Here is a 17556-nt window from a genome sequence, read left to right on the forward strand (position 1 = left end):
GAAGCCGTCTAGATGAAACCAAATTTCACCGACATCACAAGCATCAATTTCAGGTTTGTAATATCATCATCTGTTATCGTGGCACGTTAAACGTTGCCATAGACGGTTACATTCTCATCGGCTTCACTTTTGAAGAAATATGGACCGATGATTCCACCGGATCTTAAACCACACCAAACCTTGTTTTTTCTGAAGGAAATGGCAGCTTTGGCATCTCTTCACGGCGCTCTTCATCCTAAATGTGGCAATTTTGTTTGTTTAAATACCCATTTAGCCAAAAATGGTTCTCATCCCTGAACAAAATTTGGCTTGAAAACGTCGGATCTTCTTGGAACTTTTCAAGAGCGAAGCGATGTCGCTTAGAAAGGTCGAGCGGATTTAGTTCTTGCACAATCTGCATTTTGTACGCTTTCAATTTAAGATCTTGACATAAAATGCGCCAAGTCGTTCGACAAGTCAGTCCGAGCTGCTGCGAACGGCGCCGAATCGATTCGACACATTAATCTAATGAAACGAGGTCTTTTGTGGTTTGAATTTTTATTTCAAATCACCATCAATGAACCAAATAAACTTAAATTAATCCCAAGTTTAGTTTTCAGTAGTCATTTTTTGGTGAGCTTTACCAACGGGTCCAAAATGGATTATGGAGTAGGGGTGGGCTCAAAATATCTTGACATCCCTTTCTCTATCTACCAAACTCAACCAACATCTTCCAAGCGGAAGTACTGGGTACAGAGAAAGTCTGTGGAGTTCTATTAAATAACTACGAGCGGCATTGCTGGTCTTGTCGACGTCACAGATCAATTTCAGTGTAGTTAACATTTGCTAGAAGGCCTTAAGCACACCAGCAGGGCAACTCCACCTGTATATATTTTGGGTTCCCACTAACAGGAATATTTTCTTCAACGAAAAAATGAATAACTTGAATAAGCTGAAAGCCGCTTTAGACGAAACTCAGACGGAGTTAATACCATGCCACCAGAGAACTATCAAATGAAAGTTTTAAATGCATTTTGAACAAATAGGATGGAAATGAATAGCTAAATGGAAGATATCGAAACAGATATGGCAAGAGTTTGACAAGACCAAAACTAAGGATTTATTAAATAGGTTCAGAAATAGTACATGCCGACTTACAGTTACTAGAACGAGGCACAGGAATTTTGCAGAGCATGCGCTAAAAACAGAATATTGAACTAGTAGTACTGTTATTATTGTTATAGCGTCAGGAAATATTCCTGAAGTATTTGCGAGACTTAGACTGTCGTGGGAACGGGCCTAATAGTCTTCACGCAAAAAATTTTATCGGGCCTATTTTGCGCCGTCGTCACAGCGATCAATTACGAGGTGACTTTTCACAATAAAGCTATGGATGGGTGGCGCCATTTATTATTTAGACATGAGTGTCCAAGACATGTTGTTACTTTGACTGTTGTCGAATCAGATATAATTACACAAAGCTACAGGGAAGACCACTTCGGAAGAAAACTGACAAATATTTGGAATAAAAAATTGTATTTATATACATTAAAGCTCATATAAATATTTTCTAATATTATGATACATACATATATATAGAACCCAAGTGTATTAAAAATACATATTCAAACAGAAATGTAGCCAATAATAAGAGTTGCCATAGCAAATGTTGTACAGCGAGTGCATTTGCACTCAATTAACCTTCAAAAGCTGGAATGCTAAATCTCACGCGCACCTTATATACAGAAATTTATATATATACATATAGCAATATATAAAAACTCCAATATTTGTACATATAGAAAGCTAAAATAAACAATCTCAGTGACACAGTCGTTGAATACTTGACGTGCAACAGCGTTACCGATACGTGCAGCATCTTGTGAATGCATATAAAATTCTGTTCTTACTCTATATATATATATATAGATATATTTATGTAAATAAATATATAAATGCATGTGTATACAGAAGCATATATGTATAAGCCACATAATAGGGTGGCTGTGTGTGATTGTCGCTTTAAAGGGGCACATCCTGTCAGCTTCCGCTTAAGCGCGCAACTTCGGAAGCGAGCATAAATATGTCGCTTAGCATGTGTGTGTATTTAAATGTGAGTACAGAGCAACTTTAAAAAGTATTTTGAAAAGTCTTATTTTTATATATTACATACAGTATGCCCGTAAATATAGACGTGTAGAAGGAGCGATAACTGGGTTAACTGTTGCTACTACCAACAACAGCAGCAACGATTCTTAATTCATTGTTACGAATTCTAGGAATGGCAGTCATAAAATGCGTTAACGGTGAAACACATAGGTGGATTTGTGGGAATGTGGGTATAAGACAATCTTGTGGGATCTTTGGTCACTATTAGGAAGACCTTGATACTAATAAAAAATATTCAAAAATATCATGACAACTTTTGTTCTATTAAACAAGGAACACAACCTTGACATTAATTACAAAATAATAATAATTAAGCAGACCCAGTTTAGTAATTTCGAAAGCTTTCAGTACAAAGATTTGAGTTCTCATACGAAGAATATAACTTCGTCAGGTTTTTCATGTAATCTTGTTTTCTGAACCATGCCGGTTTCAACACAAAAGTTCCCCATTTAATAATATTTAAAGTTCACTTCCACAATAATCTATAAATGCATTACTTCCTGTCGAATTTTTCTTTCGACAGCTTCACAAACGAGGCGAATATGCTCTGTTAGGCTAAAAATAGTAAGACATTGTCAGAGATCTTATTGGCTTCATTACAATATCGGAATGATCACTGAAAACGAGTTTAAAAGAATATTCGGGCAAAAAAACGTGAAAGCTTGATTGGTTTCTAAATTCCTACAATTTTTCGAAATACAGCGTCGCGTTACGGTCCATGAAACAATGCTTTCCGACTGCCAGGATATCATGAAACGTATAATTAGTAGCGATGAGTCTTGGATCTATGCTTACGACCCGGAAACAGACGATCAATCGATCGAATATCGTAGCAAAGCTGACCAGAAGACGAAAACACCACATCAAAGCAGGTCAAAAACCAAGGTTATGTTGTCAGTTTTCTTCGATTATCGAGGTGTGGTGCACTCCGAATTCCTTTCGATCGGTCAAATTGTCAACAAAAAATACTTTTTGAGTTTTATGCGTCGTCTGCGCGTAGCTATTCCTAAAAAGAGGCCAGACTTATAGACCGACAACACTTGGATTTTGTACCAAGATTATGTACCGACGCATATTGCATTGATTCTTCGTGTGCTTTTCGCCAAATTTTCAACCAATATCGTGCCACAACCACCGTATTCGCCCGGCGGGTTTTTCTTGCGATGATCATTTCCACGTGACTTCTAGCTATTCAGCAAACTCAAACGTTCACGCCGGGGAAACAGTTTTGAGAAACATTAAACGTGAAGGCTATTCCGGAAATTGATTTTAACAACTGTTTCGAAGATTGAAAAAAATGTGTTGGGGCCAAGGGGAAAGAAGAATAAACTAAGAATTTTGAAATTATGAACAAAGTCTTCGTATTTTTTACTCACAACTCTGCAGTTTATAGTCCACAGTCCACACTTATGTATCATTTCTGATTTTGTGCTTGTCAAAGTAGACTTTTACATCTTAATTAGCTACTTAGAACCTTAATAGAGTATGGCAAAGCGATTCACTTATTCGTTCCTCCATTCATCAAAAAAGTTCGGGAGCACCATTCATTAATCCAACCAATCAACAACGTTTCCACTCGACCATCATCCAACTGTGGATATGATTGTGTTCAGGAATAATGGTTAAAATATCTATCTATCCGTTCTTCCGTCCATCACAGAAAGTTCGGAAAAAACATGCCTTAATCCAAGTAACCAATAACATTTCCACTCGACCTACATTGAACTATTGATTTTGATTGGATTCGGGAAGTAACGATTTCTATGAAGATCCATTCACTATCCATAGTTCAATAAACTGTACTTTAGGATCTGTTGTTCTATTCAAAAAATTTTTCAGTTGTGTATTATATTGGTTAAAAATTAGTTTCTAAGCTTTCATCATCCAGAGAATCTTAAACTCTTTATTTACGAACCGGTTTGATATGAAACGCAGGCTAAGAATAACGTCACTAGATTTTCTCGTTCAACAATTCATTAAAGAAAAACCAGGATTTCTATTAATCCAAGCCATTGGTACGTCTTCTTCTTCTTCTCTTTTATTGGCGTAGATAAGGTACGTCATAGGATCCACTTTTTCGATCATCTTTTGACTTCTTCACTATTTTTGAGGAATATGAACCTGTGTTTTGACTAATATGTTGAGAATTTGAACTTACTTTCTCGCTGAAGCCAGTATAAGACTACGTTCAGGGCTTTTTTAGACTCCAATCGATAATTGTGGCATGCCACATCTTGGATCTGAGTGCAACAGCGATAAAAAGTAAGAAGAAAATCGAATAAAAATACTAAAGAAGGTCCTAGTTTGGCTAGCACTTGCATAAAATCTAAATGTTGCAACAACATAACCAACAACAACACAAAAGCAACCATATAATTTGAAGGTGAACTCGCTAGCTGACAATTACCCGCATAACTTTTATTAACTTCCGCGTAATTTATTTTTCTTGCGATGATCATTTGCTTGCCACACATAATTAAACGTAGAAGCTCATCAATTGTGAATATACTTGCAAGTGGTCGCGGTGGGCAGCGTGCGGCTGACCTTTTGTGCTCTAAATATAATTTTCAAATGAATTGTTTTGACAATGAGCAACACCAACACACACACACACACATATACTCTCACACATTTCGTGTGCCACTTTCCGTTGCGTTATTGACACAAAAACTGGACGCTGACGGTCACACTGGCTAAAATTGCGGCAAGTGACAGCGCTGCTGAGGAAGTGCGAAGGTACGGCACACACAAACGCACACACTCTCGCTCATAACTTTAGATTTTACAATTGCTATGTGTGTGCGTGCGTGTGTGTGTGGTATAATAAAATAATGGCGTTAATAATAAAATTGTCGCAAAGTTTCACAGCTGCAACGTCGCCGCTCAGCTTTTATCATTCAACGCTGCCGCTGTTGTTGTTGCTGCTGCACATTTCGCACTCCTTCGCACTGCGGATTCGGTGGCTCCGTTGTCTCGGATTCTGCCATTTGACTGCGCCACACGCGACAGCTGACTTGGTAATGAGTTTAATGGGCACAGACATGGCACACACTTCTCGGTATTATTATTACTATTGTTGTTGCTGCTACTGTTGTTGTTTTCGTAACATTGAAATGCACTTAAGTTTTGTAACGCAAACACACACACACAGGCACACGGACACATGCGCTTACAAGCATATATGCTTTTCCCACGTCGAATTTCATTTTATAAAGACATCTCTACATTTTCATGCTCGACCACGTGACAGTTCTGGAGAAATTTCAACACATACACGCTCGCATATAAATATTTATTTATGCAACTGAGTGACGGCTAGCCTGCCATATTAATCGATAATGCAGTGAAAGTTTATTTATTTTTTGTAAATTATTCTTCCTCCGAGGTCGAAATGAGTCAGAAAAAATTTAGGATATCGGATGCAAGATTTTTTTATGTGGTCCAAATGTGCATTGAGTATTAAAAATTTGAAGCCGAGCTCCGGCTCCTCGATTCAGTGCTCGATATTTTCTGTAAAATTTCCGAGAAACTTTCGTTGTTGGACCGGGAATTCTTGAATTCAACTACACAAAACATTGGACGCCGTTCTGTTGAGTCGTCATGAGAGCTCGTCGTTAGAATTAGCTTTCAAAACAAACTATGCTTTGACGTTCACTACGATCGAAATTGTAATCGATATATCATCTCTCGGTCCATTTCTTATACGAACCGTACAAGCTTCGGACAAACTATACTCATCCTCATCATCATAGAAAAAACATCCCAGAAAACTCCAAAAAATTTGTCTTTTAGAGATTTTTTGTATATTCCTTATCCATCTAAGCATTTGCGTATATTTACAGATCCAACAAATTTCATGATTGATCTCTTGAAAACTTATTCTCAATATGTTTGGATTGTTAAAAAGTAGGAAATGCCATAGTACTTAGTAGTGCCAACCCTTCTTCAGGCTCAAGTAGCGCTAAATGCGCCACTCTGATACATCATCATAAGCCCTTTACAATCTTCTTATCTATGTTTCCTTGAAACTACTTATCTTCGCTTATGCTCAGGGATTCCAAGAGTTCTCGGTCGGGATTGTGGGCTTTATAATTGGCCAGTGCCCCGTTATGGTGGCTGCAGGCCTGTGTATATCTTCCCTGGACCTATTTAATAAGTCTTTAGTTATTGTCTTGTCATATTTTAGTCATATCTGCTTCGCTATCTTACACTTAGTATTAGTTTTCCATCTGCCCTTTCGCCTGCCAGAGAGCTGAACGCCCTCGCACATTAGCTGGCGCTGGAATTCATTTTTGGATGGCCTCGACAAAGTCTGTGTATGTATATAGCAGCTTTCTGAATTCTGCCGTAGTTACTCAGTAGAACTCCACATATTTTTCTCTATGCATGGTACTTCTGCTTGGAAGATGCTAGCTGAGTTTGGTAGATGAATAGAATGAGAGAGATATATCAATATCCTCAGAGTGTACCTCGTCCCTACTCTGCAGTTCATTTTGGGCTCGTCGATACAGATTGAGATAGTATGCTCCTCCCCTACTAAACTTATTCTCCATTCACAGGATATTATCACCTGGAAATAACTATTGAAAACCAACTTCGCGAGGATGTAGTCTGATTTATTTAAATACATCTGTCCATAACTCTTCCGGTTTAAACCACCTTACTCGTTGATTTTTAAGCAGAACATGCTGCTACTTTTCGTCTATGGGCTGTTGATGATTCTATTCGGGAATTGCAGTTTAAGGAACTCCTTTCAAGTTATTGCCTAAAGTTCACATGAAATAAAACTCATTAGATTATATTGGATAAGTAAATGAGGATTGCACCGCGACCTAGGGTCTATTGTGCCCTCTCCTAAATCATAACGTCTCAACTAGCCCCAGCAAGTTGATAAATTCCAATATACTGCTGGTGTTATTGAGGCGATGTGAGCCCTATTTGGATACATGGATCCGAGGACCTTTTTTCTGCGCCAACAGACTGCTGTGCAGTCAATTAGCAGGTCTTCTGGTATTTCTGACTCCAAGTCGCAGATCCGGCAATTGTACAATAGGCTATGCCTTGTTAAACAACTTTGAGCTTACAATGGTCAGATCAGAAGGCTGCAAGTAGCCTGAGTTTTTATCTTGGGAAGTTGATAACATATTTAAACTTTTTAAGGTTGTAACCGCCCATTAGTAACTTGCCATGGCGCATGCCTAGGCGTTGTTGCCAATCCTTCTCCCTACCTTATAACAAAGACCTCTGCTTGAAATATGCTCGGAAAACTAACCATAGGTATGAAGAATTTTGTGTGTGGTCCTGCGACCCCTGCGCCAGTTCCCTCTGACGTTTTCGAGCCGTCAGTGTACCACTTGATTTTACTGTCCCTAAGCAGTAAATCAAGACTGAAATCGTTCTATTCGGCCTTACATTCTTCTGAAGTCAATCCTTTTGGTAATGTTATCTCTTGGAAGAGCCAGTGGTATTTCACCGCTTAGGCCCTTCATACGTTGGGAAGAGATTACCTTACCTCTGCCAAACCCTTCTGCTATCATTTAGAGTAGTGTGTGTTTGGCGACCGATTACTAGTTAAAGAGGTGTGAGTTCCAGCAAAACTTCAAGCACCGCCGTCGGCAATGTGCGTATGGCACCCGACACCCAGATGCAGGCGTGTGTTTGCAGCTTTGATAGTTGAAGTCTTACCGAAGTCTGCGATGCTGTCGGAGCCCAAGTCACCGGCACCATATGTGATAATCGGTCGCACGATCATGGTGTACAACCTTCTGACAATCCTTGCCTTGCACACCCCAGAATCTACTCCTACCTATTAGCAATTGTGGTACGCAGTTTGGCCTCTATAAAGCTCATGCTGACTAACTAGACATCAATTAATGTCAAGAAATCGTTCCAAACACTCTCAATCTCTTCTAACTGCGGACTTACAAACCCATATAGTACGACATGAAAATATGTTTAAAGTCTTCTTAGACTAGATGACCTTTAATTGTGGACACATATTTTATTTTTAAGCAAATGTTAAATCTTAGAATATTACTTACATTTTGATAACCCTTTTCGTCGCTCTAGCAATGAGCATCGTATAAAAATCAATGAACTGCTCTTTCCAAGAACCTTCAAAAGATAAGGATTACACTAAAATTTTATAGCAATATGTTTAAGGAGCACTTTTCGGTTTGCTAACTGGGTTGAGGCAGCTTCCTGTCCAATGAGCCATCATATTTGGTGTCAAGCATTGGCGACTTCGAAGATAAGAGAGCAAACATAAACTGCTGTGTCAGCAATTATGTTTTATAAAAAAACCTTTTGGTATATAAATATAGCTTTGGGTAAATAAAATTTTCAAATATACCCAGTAGGAAAATTATTTCAGTAGAAACTAATTACTCAAACTGAAAGTCTAGCAAAACCTTGTGTGGGGCATAATATAGGAGAGGCTAGGTTGTAGGGCTGATTATTGCACCAAAGGCAACGTGTGATCCCACTTGGACAGCTATGAACGCTAGTCCCGTCCAAAACCCGAGAAAGGAATATACCGACAAAGCATCTTAGGCTTATGGCCGGTATTTACTAAGGCCGGTAATATCACTTCCAGGCCACTACTTGGGTTTGACGAAGGTTTGTGAAGGCTGTTTTAAACTTAACTCGAAAGTGAGAGTGGGTAGAAAGTGTTTAGATGGTTCCACTTCGTCGTCCTCCATAGAGCTTAAGCAATTTACATCCGACAATATATTTACTATCACCTCGGGTAATCCTATTGAACTGTGTCCCGGCTCAGTTATTCAGAGAACCTCTTACGTTCCAATCTGATCTAGAAAGGACTCTCAGATGCACAAAGTCTTGCTTTAGACCAGCGCTCACCGAGCCCAAGAAGACTAGAGATCCAACAGACCGCAAGTGGACAACGGAGTATCAACTCTGTCTAATGAAAATGTTGTCCCCCTCTACCGAGCTCATGGACTATGCAGATCTAGGCCATCCCGCTGTGAGCAGACACCCAACAAGTCGTACTGTCGATTGGGTATTTTGATTCTGTATTTACTCAAATGCAATTTTTGCTGCTTGTGGCACAACAAGCGTTCGGTCACACATACTCAAAATCTCTTACGCTCACCAATAACATCAAATTTTACGTCTATTTACAAGGCGAAGAAATTGTGAAATAGAAAAATGTGTTAAAGGCAAAAGACGCAAACATCGTTATCTCCGCTAGTCAAGTTAAGGAATGACTCGAGAAAGGCGCAACGAATGCGTCGAAAATGTACGGGTGGTCTTTACGGCGAGAACGGCCCATTGAACATTAACAAGAGCGCTGCGGCTTGAGCTTGGCAGCCTTTACGACGCTGCAACAGCACATCACGTCGCTGCCACGCTACGTGAAGGACGAAACGCTACCACACCGCCGCCACCGCCGCCGCCAAATTACACATCAACAACAGCAAAGTAATAGCAAGCACTTAACGAGCTGGTCACAGGCATGAAACTGCTGAAGACAGAAGAAATTTCGGCAAATGCGCGCTGGAGCTTGGAAGCTTGTCGTCGTTGCCGGCTTGCGGTGAAGAGGGGGATTCTGCACGAAAATTGCAATCAACTGCAAAATCGCCGACCTAACAATGACGCCGCATCAAAGCAAGGATACGCCGCGCTGAAAGACACCGAACACAACAAGCGAAGACAACGAGCCAGCGAGTGGTGGCGCTGGCACTGAGGCGGTGGCAGCCGCGTTGGAGGCGTTGACATTCTGTGGAGGCGCATCAATTGACATTTTGTTACTTTCGTGCACTCACACCAGCGCGCGGGTGCGCTCACGTATGCGTTGCATGTATGTGTATATTTGTATTTTTGGCACTTTTATTTCTGCTGCCACAGCCACTTTCGTTGCGCCAACCAAGGATGCGAATCCTTTTTAAGCCATTTTTCTACGTCAAATGTTGTTTTGCCCAAAGTCGCTCACTCGCCTCGTCAGTCAACACGAAAAGCCGCGCGCTGGCAGGCGCTACGTTGGGCGGGCAGGCCGCTGGCTGTATATTGCACGACGCTGCGCCGTAAAATAGCCAATGTCGTGGCGCAGAGTGGCGGCGCAGCGGCGGGCGGTGACTGGCAACAACAGCCAGATTCCATTAATTTTTGTCGTCCCAACACTGCGAAATTGACGCGTGTTTTTTCGGCTGAAATGCGAGGAGTTCGGCGAAAATAGTTCGGTGCCGCATAGCGTTGCTGGCTTTTAGGTGGCTTTTTGGGGTCGCGGCAGCTTGCGTTGCTGGGCGCTTGATTGAGCGGCGTAATTGTCGTCGTTTTCCTGTTTTTGAGATTTTTATTTTGTTTATATTTTTTTTTTGTTTGGCAAGTTAGTTATTTTAGCGCGTTTGCTCTGGGATGGGCAATATTGGCGGCGGTTTAAAGCCGCAGCGCTTTCAATATATTATAGTTTTTGCTCCAAGCCAATCCAGAATTAATTTATAAATCTGATAAACAAAGTTTTTGAAAGCATTTTATGGAATTTTAGAACTAGCTTTTTAGAACTTTTCCTTTTCAAGCGAGTTAGACAAGCCTTCTGGTATAAGTAATGGTGTGAAGATTTCGGATCTCGATTATGAATTCGGTACACTAATAAATATTTCGAACCTTTCGACAATTTGGAATCATATCAATTACCCAGCGGACCCAGCAATCTTTTTCTCAGACATGCAGTAAAGAGATCTCCTAAAGTCAAGCACCGTTATTTGTTCAATCTATATGGGAATTATAGTTTTTGCTCGGGGGTCAAAAAGCAAGCAATTCTCTTAATCTAGAACTGACTCGTGGCAGTTTTTACTGAGCGGTAAATATAGGAATCCGTATTTAGTATTATAAAAGGTATATGAACGTCTATGCGATACCTTCAACAAATAAGAGACAAATCTTATTGCCCAGTTGGGATAACATTAAAACAGGTTTCGAGAGTCAGACGTCAGTTTTCTTATAAGTAATGAGAGTTTCTAAGCTCTGTCCTCTGAAAACGCGAAAAAAGTATGTTTTAGTCTGTTTTTACAAGATGTCAGGACGGACTAAGCATCTCCTTTTGCTCTCTTGGTATTTATGTTAGCCGGTTTAGAATTTCAAAGTTCGAAATCATCCTGAACGCCTGATGGATGTCCTCAAGCTCCGTTATTAGTTCGATAAGTATATGTGGAAAGTCCATCGCGTCGTCAAGCATATAGTCGACTAGAGTTTTTCAGTCTGATGAATTTTTATCCGAATTCCTAAAAACGCTGAAAGAAGGCAATTATTTAAGTGAAGTTTGACAGAAGCAAATAGAATAATTCTTATTATATCTTTGAATCGTGGCTCAGCGTACACATACAAGCATACTTATATCACCGTCCAAAAGGGTATTTTTTGGTTGTGGACGTAAGCTTTGGATTTCACAAGCTAACGGTAAAGAACGAGGTACCAGATTAACTGACTCACTAAAGTAACTTGAAATAGTCTGAATACAATATATGTAGGTGATCTCGGTCTCTCAAACTATTTTCGATTCCAATGTGGGACAAACAATTCGTACTCTGGCGGCATCGCGGAATATAGGTATTCTCATTCATCGGAAATTTTCTGAATGAAGACTAAAATAAAGCCGACTCCTTTATCTTTATTATCTTATATCTTTTTCCGAGGGAAATCTGTTCGTTTCCTGTTTTTAACTCTTCTCAATGGGGGAAGTATTGGAGCTCGCTCTTCAATTTATTCAGTCGCTCGATGTATTTAAAACGGATTATTTTATAGCTTATGCCGCTATTTTCAACATATTTGGGTAAATATTCTCTTCTAACCAAATATCAGCTTTCGAAAACCTAACGGTTCTCTGAAGATCTCTCGACTACAAAACGCTCAGTTGTTCTTCATCGTAGTATTGTGATCCGCAAAGAATTCATTTTTTCTTATCTTCCGGAAGTTTTGACCAAACGAATTCAGCTCCAGACTAGAAAATCACCGGAATCTCTAATCTCGATTGATGAACCTGTTTTTCTTCCCTCGTTCTCTCACTTTTTCTTCTTCTTCTACTCAACTTATATTATCTGCAAGGCATGCTGCGTTTATCTGCTGCTACTGCTGCGTAAAAGATTGAACATCGCTATAATTTATCGAAGCGTTCGCGTTGAGCAAATCTGCAACGCGGCAAAGCGGGTTTTATGAGAGTACGAGTGTAGCGTCTACAACGCAGCTGAGATATTTTGCCAAGTAACCGAAAAAATTCTTAATATTTTTCGCGCGTTATCAGCATCAATTAATTTTCATGCCACAAAATACGGCCACGCCAACACACTTCATCATGCTTCATCTTAATCATCGTCACTGGTGGCCGACAGGCATCAACGGCACCACGAGCAGCCGCGGTGCAGCGCTGTGCCGGGCGCTGATAAATAATAATAATGCAAGGCGCAGGCGAAGGAGTGCACAGAATGCTGGCTGTAGGTGGCATAAGCGGACCAGGCGCCGCACTCACACACACATAGACACTTGGAGGGCGCCTGTCTAAGCTCATAAATCCTGGCGCTTACAGTCAAAGCGACAGCAAAAATAATGGCGTATGCAAGAGTGAAGAGTGCATGGTTGGAAAAACGCCTACTTTGTTTGCTGTTGTTGTGCTGTTGTTGTATTTTAATCCTTTTTCGCCGACGCGCCACCCTGTAGTTGGTTATGTAGTTTTTTGATTTTTTTTTTGTTTCAATTTTCTTGCGTCCTTTTGGGCAGATTTTCAAATTTTTGCCATTTTCCGCGCATTTTCTTCGCGCTCTTCCTTTAATCTCGTTTTCTTTTAAATTTTTTATATGTTGTTGTTTACTTGCGTTGCACACACAGCAAGCCAGCAGTGACAACATAAATTTTGATGCAACCTCAAAAACAACATTGCATCAAGCGCGGTTATGTACCACGAGCGCATATATTATACAACAACACATACACGCATATGTATAATATAATATATGTGTGTGGCATGCAACGTGTGTGCTGTGTGCAGCAGCAAGTTTACGCCTCACGTCAGTCCTTGTCACTTTTTCTAAATTTATTTATTTTCCTCAGCAAAACACACACACATACACACCCATAGGCACCTCCATGCCGTTTGGCTTCGTTTCGCGCCTGCCGCCTACCGCTTGCCACCGCCGCCGTCAACCGCGCACGGACACATTCATCACGTGATGGATTGCAATGGGAGTGACATTTTTATTTCAGTGATGGACGACGCTGCCGACAACAACGTAACAAACGTAACGGCGCTATGGCCTTTTCACTGCAATGGCGTTTGGCCAGCTCGGCTTTGCTTTGCTCTGCTATGCGCTGTCAAATCGTCTCCCCAAGCGGGACTGCACTGGGCGATGTCACAAAAGTAAAAATAAATAAAAGTATTTTAAAACACTTGATATGTAAGTCCGCAACGCGTTGGACCAAAACTGAAACAAAAATTAAAACAACAAGAACAAGCGATAAAAAAAGCTTCGATAAAAGCTATCGAATTTTCCGTCGAATGAACTTCAAAAAACCAAAAAAACATGAAATGGGAAATTTTAGTTTTATTTTTGCCTTCTTCTGCCTTCACAGTAGTGCGCTTTGTGCCTTCACTCGTCCTCCACCGCATACAGGACACCCGGGCATTTCAACTGTCACACTCAAATGGACAATTTACGCTTTGGTTGCTTGGCAATTGTCTTTTTGGCTCATGATTGAAGTGCAATGGAAAGCACAAACGGGTGAACTGCTCTTCGTTAGTGATGAAATCCCGAAATGCCGGTACAAAAAATTCGTGATCCCGAGATTTTGTGATTTGTAAAAATTTAATTTTTAAGCATTGTGTTTTAAAAATAAATTGAAGTAAAATGTTTATGTTTGTTAATGATGAAATCCCTAAATACCGGGACTAAAAATTCGGGATCCCGAAATTTCTGGATTCGTAAAATTTTAATTTTGATGCATTGCTGTTTTAAAAATAAATTGAAGAAAAAGTTTTACAGTTATTTCCTCGTTGACAATTTTTCTTACATCAGTGCTACTGGCAAGTTGTCGGGTTTACAATATTTTGACTGATATACATACATATTTCGGGAAAATGCACAAATTTGAATTAACGAACACATATAATTTAGTAGATAGAAGAAATTTTAACAATAGTTCAGCTACTTTAAAAATGTCATTCAAATATTCAAAAGTAAGTACATATGTATCTGTGAATGTTCTTTAGGTAATTTCTTCTGAAGTTCAATAAGTTGATAAATAATAAAAAAATAATTTATATAACATTATCAACACATTTTATTAAAACAAAAGATAAATAAGCATTACAGAGACAACTTTCTAAATACCGAAATTAAAATTTTTAAATCCCGAAATTTCGGGATTCAAGAAATGCTCTCAAATTTGTAATACTGGCCAGTATCTACCTCTGAAATTATTTTAAAGCATTTTGAAATATTGAAACTTGGATATTTTTCAAGTGATTCGGGATTGAAAGCTTAAAACTGAAACCTACTCAACTTGCTATACGATAATATTTTCAATACATTAAATCAAAATATAAATAAGCACTACAGAGACAACTACCGAAATCCCGAAATTATAATTTTGTAATCCCGAAATTTCGGGATAAAAGGAATGCTTCCAAATTTTTAGTACTCAACAGTAGCTACCTATGAAATTATTTAAAAGCATTTGGAGAATTAAAATTAAATCATTTCAAAGTGTTTCGGGATTGAAAGCCTAAAACTGGAATCTACTCAACTTGCTATACCATACAAACAAAAAACAAAGCGCCTATACTACTACATACTACATAAATACATATGTTTATACACATAATATACATATATTGCCCCCATATGTATGTATGTACATATGTGCTTCCCGTGCATTATATTGTACAGTATTCTATATACAAAGAAAGAAATTGTTCCATCCTTTACCATATACTATATATGTACATATACATATACCCCATCAAATTTGAATATACATATGTATATATAGTTATGCATATCTTCTATCCTTAAAAAGGACATTCGGCGTTTGGCATTTCCTGGCATTTGACGAATTTTTAATTGAACACGATGTCACAATTGTACAACACGGCTTATAAGTATTCTAATCGCAATAAATTGTCGAAGAAAATAGCAGAGAGAGAGGGAACCACATTTCAAAGTGACGTTGCCAATCATGCATCTGTCACGTTTGACTGCAACATTTTGTGGCAAGTGAGATGATAATGTTTTAGTTAATGATAGCGCTGGCGCAAACTGCTTCGCTACTAATTTCGTTGAACGGCAGTAAAAAATAATTGAGTATTCAATTGTGTTATGAAGGAACATATTTTCCCAAAATTTTACTTTATTGTATTCTCAAATATTTTCGGTGTCAACCGGTAGTCATAACCAAATTTGTAATTTTATTGCGTTAGCTATATTTAGAAAGGCTTCAGGATCTAGAAAATGAAGAAGAAATGGCCTAAGTTCAATTTCGTGGTACCGCGCATTCATACCACGATTTTCCAGTCTTCGAAACACTTTTCATAAGCAGCTTTTGGGACGGCCTTGAGCTCCTTGAGCCAAATTTTGTTTTATCTTTTCGATGGACAGAAAACGGTTTCCACGGGCCGGCAATTTCAGTTTGGTAAAAAAGACAAAGTCACACGGAGCCAAATCTGGTGAATATGTCGGTTGATCGATGATATTTTGGCTTTAGATTCAGTCACAATCGTGGCTAGATACGATGGTGCATTATCATCACGTAAAATCCTAAAATCTAAAATTCTGGTCGTTTTCAATGGACGTAAACGCCTTAATATGTCAATAAAAAAATCCTTAATGACCGTCTGTCGTGCTTGCGTTGTTTTTCTTTTTATTTTTGGTTTCTGTTCGGTTTGTTCCCTCATTTCGATGATTGTTGATTTGTTTACATATCAAAATCATAAATCCATATCTCATCGACAATGGTAGGATTCGAATTCGTAAGATCAAGCATGTCCAAAGAGAGATCGGGTAGAGTCGAGCAGGAACACGTTTCATACCCAAACTAAGGACCAAAATCATCCGAATGAACTCGCGAGAGATGTCGAGCTCTCTTACCATCTCTCCAACACTTATCTGACGATTTTCATGCAACATATCTTTGACTTTTTTAATATTGTAATCAGTTGAAGAGGTCGAAGGTCGTCCAGAATGAATCAAACGACCCCTCGACCGCCTTTGAAGGCTTTATATCACCCGCTGCAGCAGCTGCTGTAATCAAACTGGTCGACAAATCGCGCCCATACCTGGCACAGCACTGAAGGACAGTCCTACTTACTTAGCAAAATACATTTTTTTGAAATATCATTTACCAGGACAATTTCATTACAATTTCCGGGTACTTTTCTGTCACAATGTATATCTGCCAATATATTATATAAAATATTTTAACGAAGTTATTAGATTATGATTTTTTGGCCTTTTGTGCAACAAAATCTTTGAAATTATTTTGACTCTTCCCCATATGATTTAAAAAATAAATATATATATTGTTTTGGGATATTTCTCTTCATATTTAATAGTATTATTTAATTTCCTAAAAAGGATACATAGCCTATATTTAGGCGCATATGAAGTAAATATTTGCTGGAGATTTTCCGACAAGTAAAAAAATATAGAAGTCTTCAAAGTATATGTGGGAAATACCTCCTTAACAAAGGGACTTGTGTCGCAAAAACAAGTGGTATTCACGGAGCTTAGAATACCTCAGAATACTCAGAACAACAGAGACTCCAGTCTATGTATTGTGAAACCTAGGGTCCTTCAAAAGTGTCCTAAAAATTCGAAGAATTTAGTAAAAGTATGTATATGAAATGTGGTAGAACTATTGTAGATGATAACCATCTAGCTGGGATTCAAGCTGATTATTATTAATATTATAAAACAAAATTTTTTTTGCAAAAATGGAAAAAAAACGGCCGTAAAATTTTTAGATAAAATTTTTATGGTACATGCGGTTTTCTAGTAGTTAAACACAACCATGAAAAATATCTTCAGATCAAATGGAAAACTTCGAGGGCATATTTCCATATTTATTTATGTTCCCTAATACTAACACAACCAATAATATAGAATAGTATAATTCTAATGTATAATCAAGATTAGTTCCACAAAAATACAGCATAATAATTTTAAAGGTGTGTGTGCTGTGACAGCCTAAAAAGGCAATTTTTTTCAATTATTTAAAAATGTTAATGGTTTATTTATACATATTTTAGAAATGTACATACAGTACCACACAATTTATGAAAGAAAATGAAATTTACGCGTATTGCAAAGTATTTTTTCTGGCTTTAATCCCTGGAAGTATGAATTGTTCGGTTACACCCAAACTTATGCTTTCCTTACTAGTTGTAGCACGATTTGTTCTTTG

This window comes from Bactrocera tryoni, chromosome 4 (genome assembly GCF_016617805.1).
Source record: "Bactrocera tryoni isolate S06 chromosome 4, CSIRO_BtryS06_freeze2, whole genome shotgun sequence".
Classification (NCBI taxonomy): Eukaryota; Metazoa; Arthropoda; class Insecta; order Diptera; family Tephritidae; genus Bactrocera; species Bactrocera tryoni.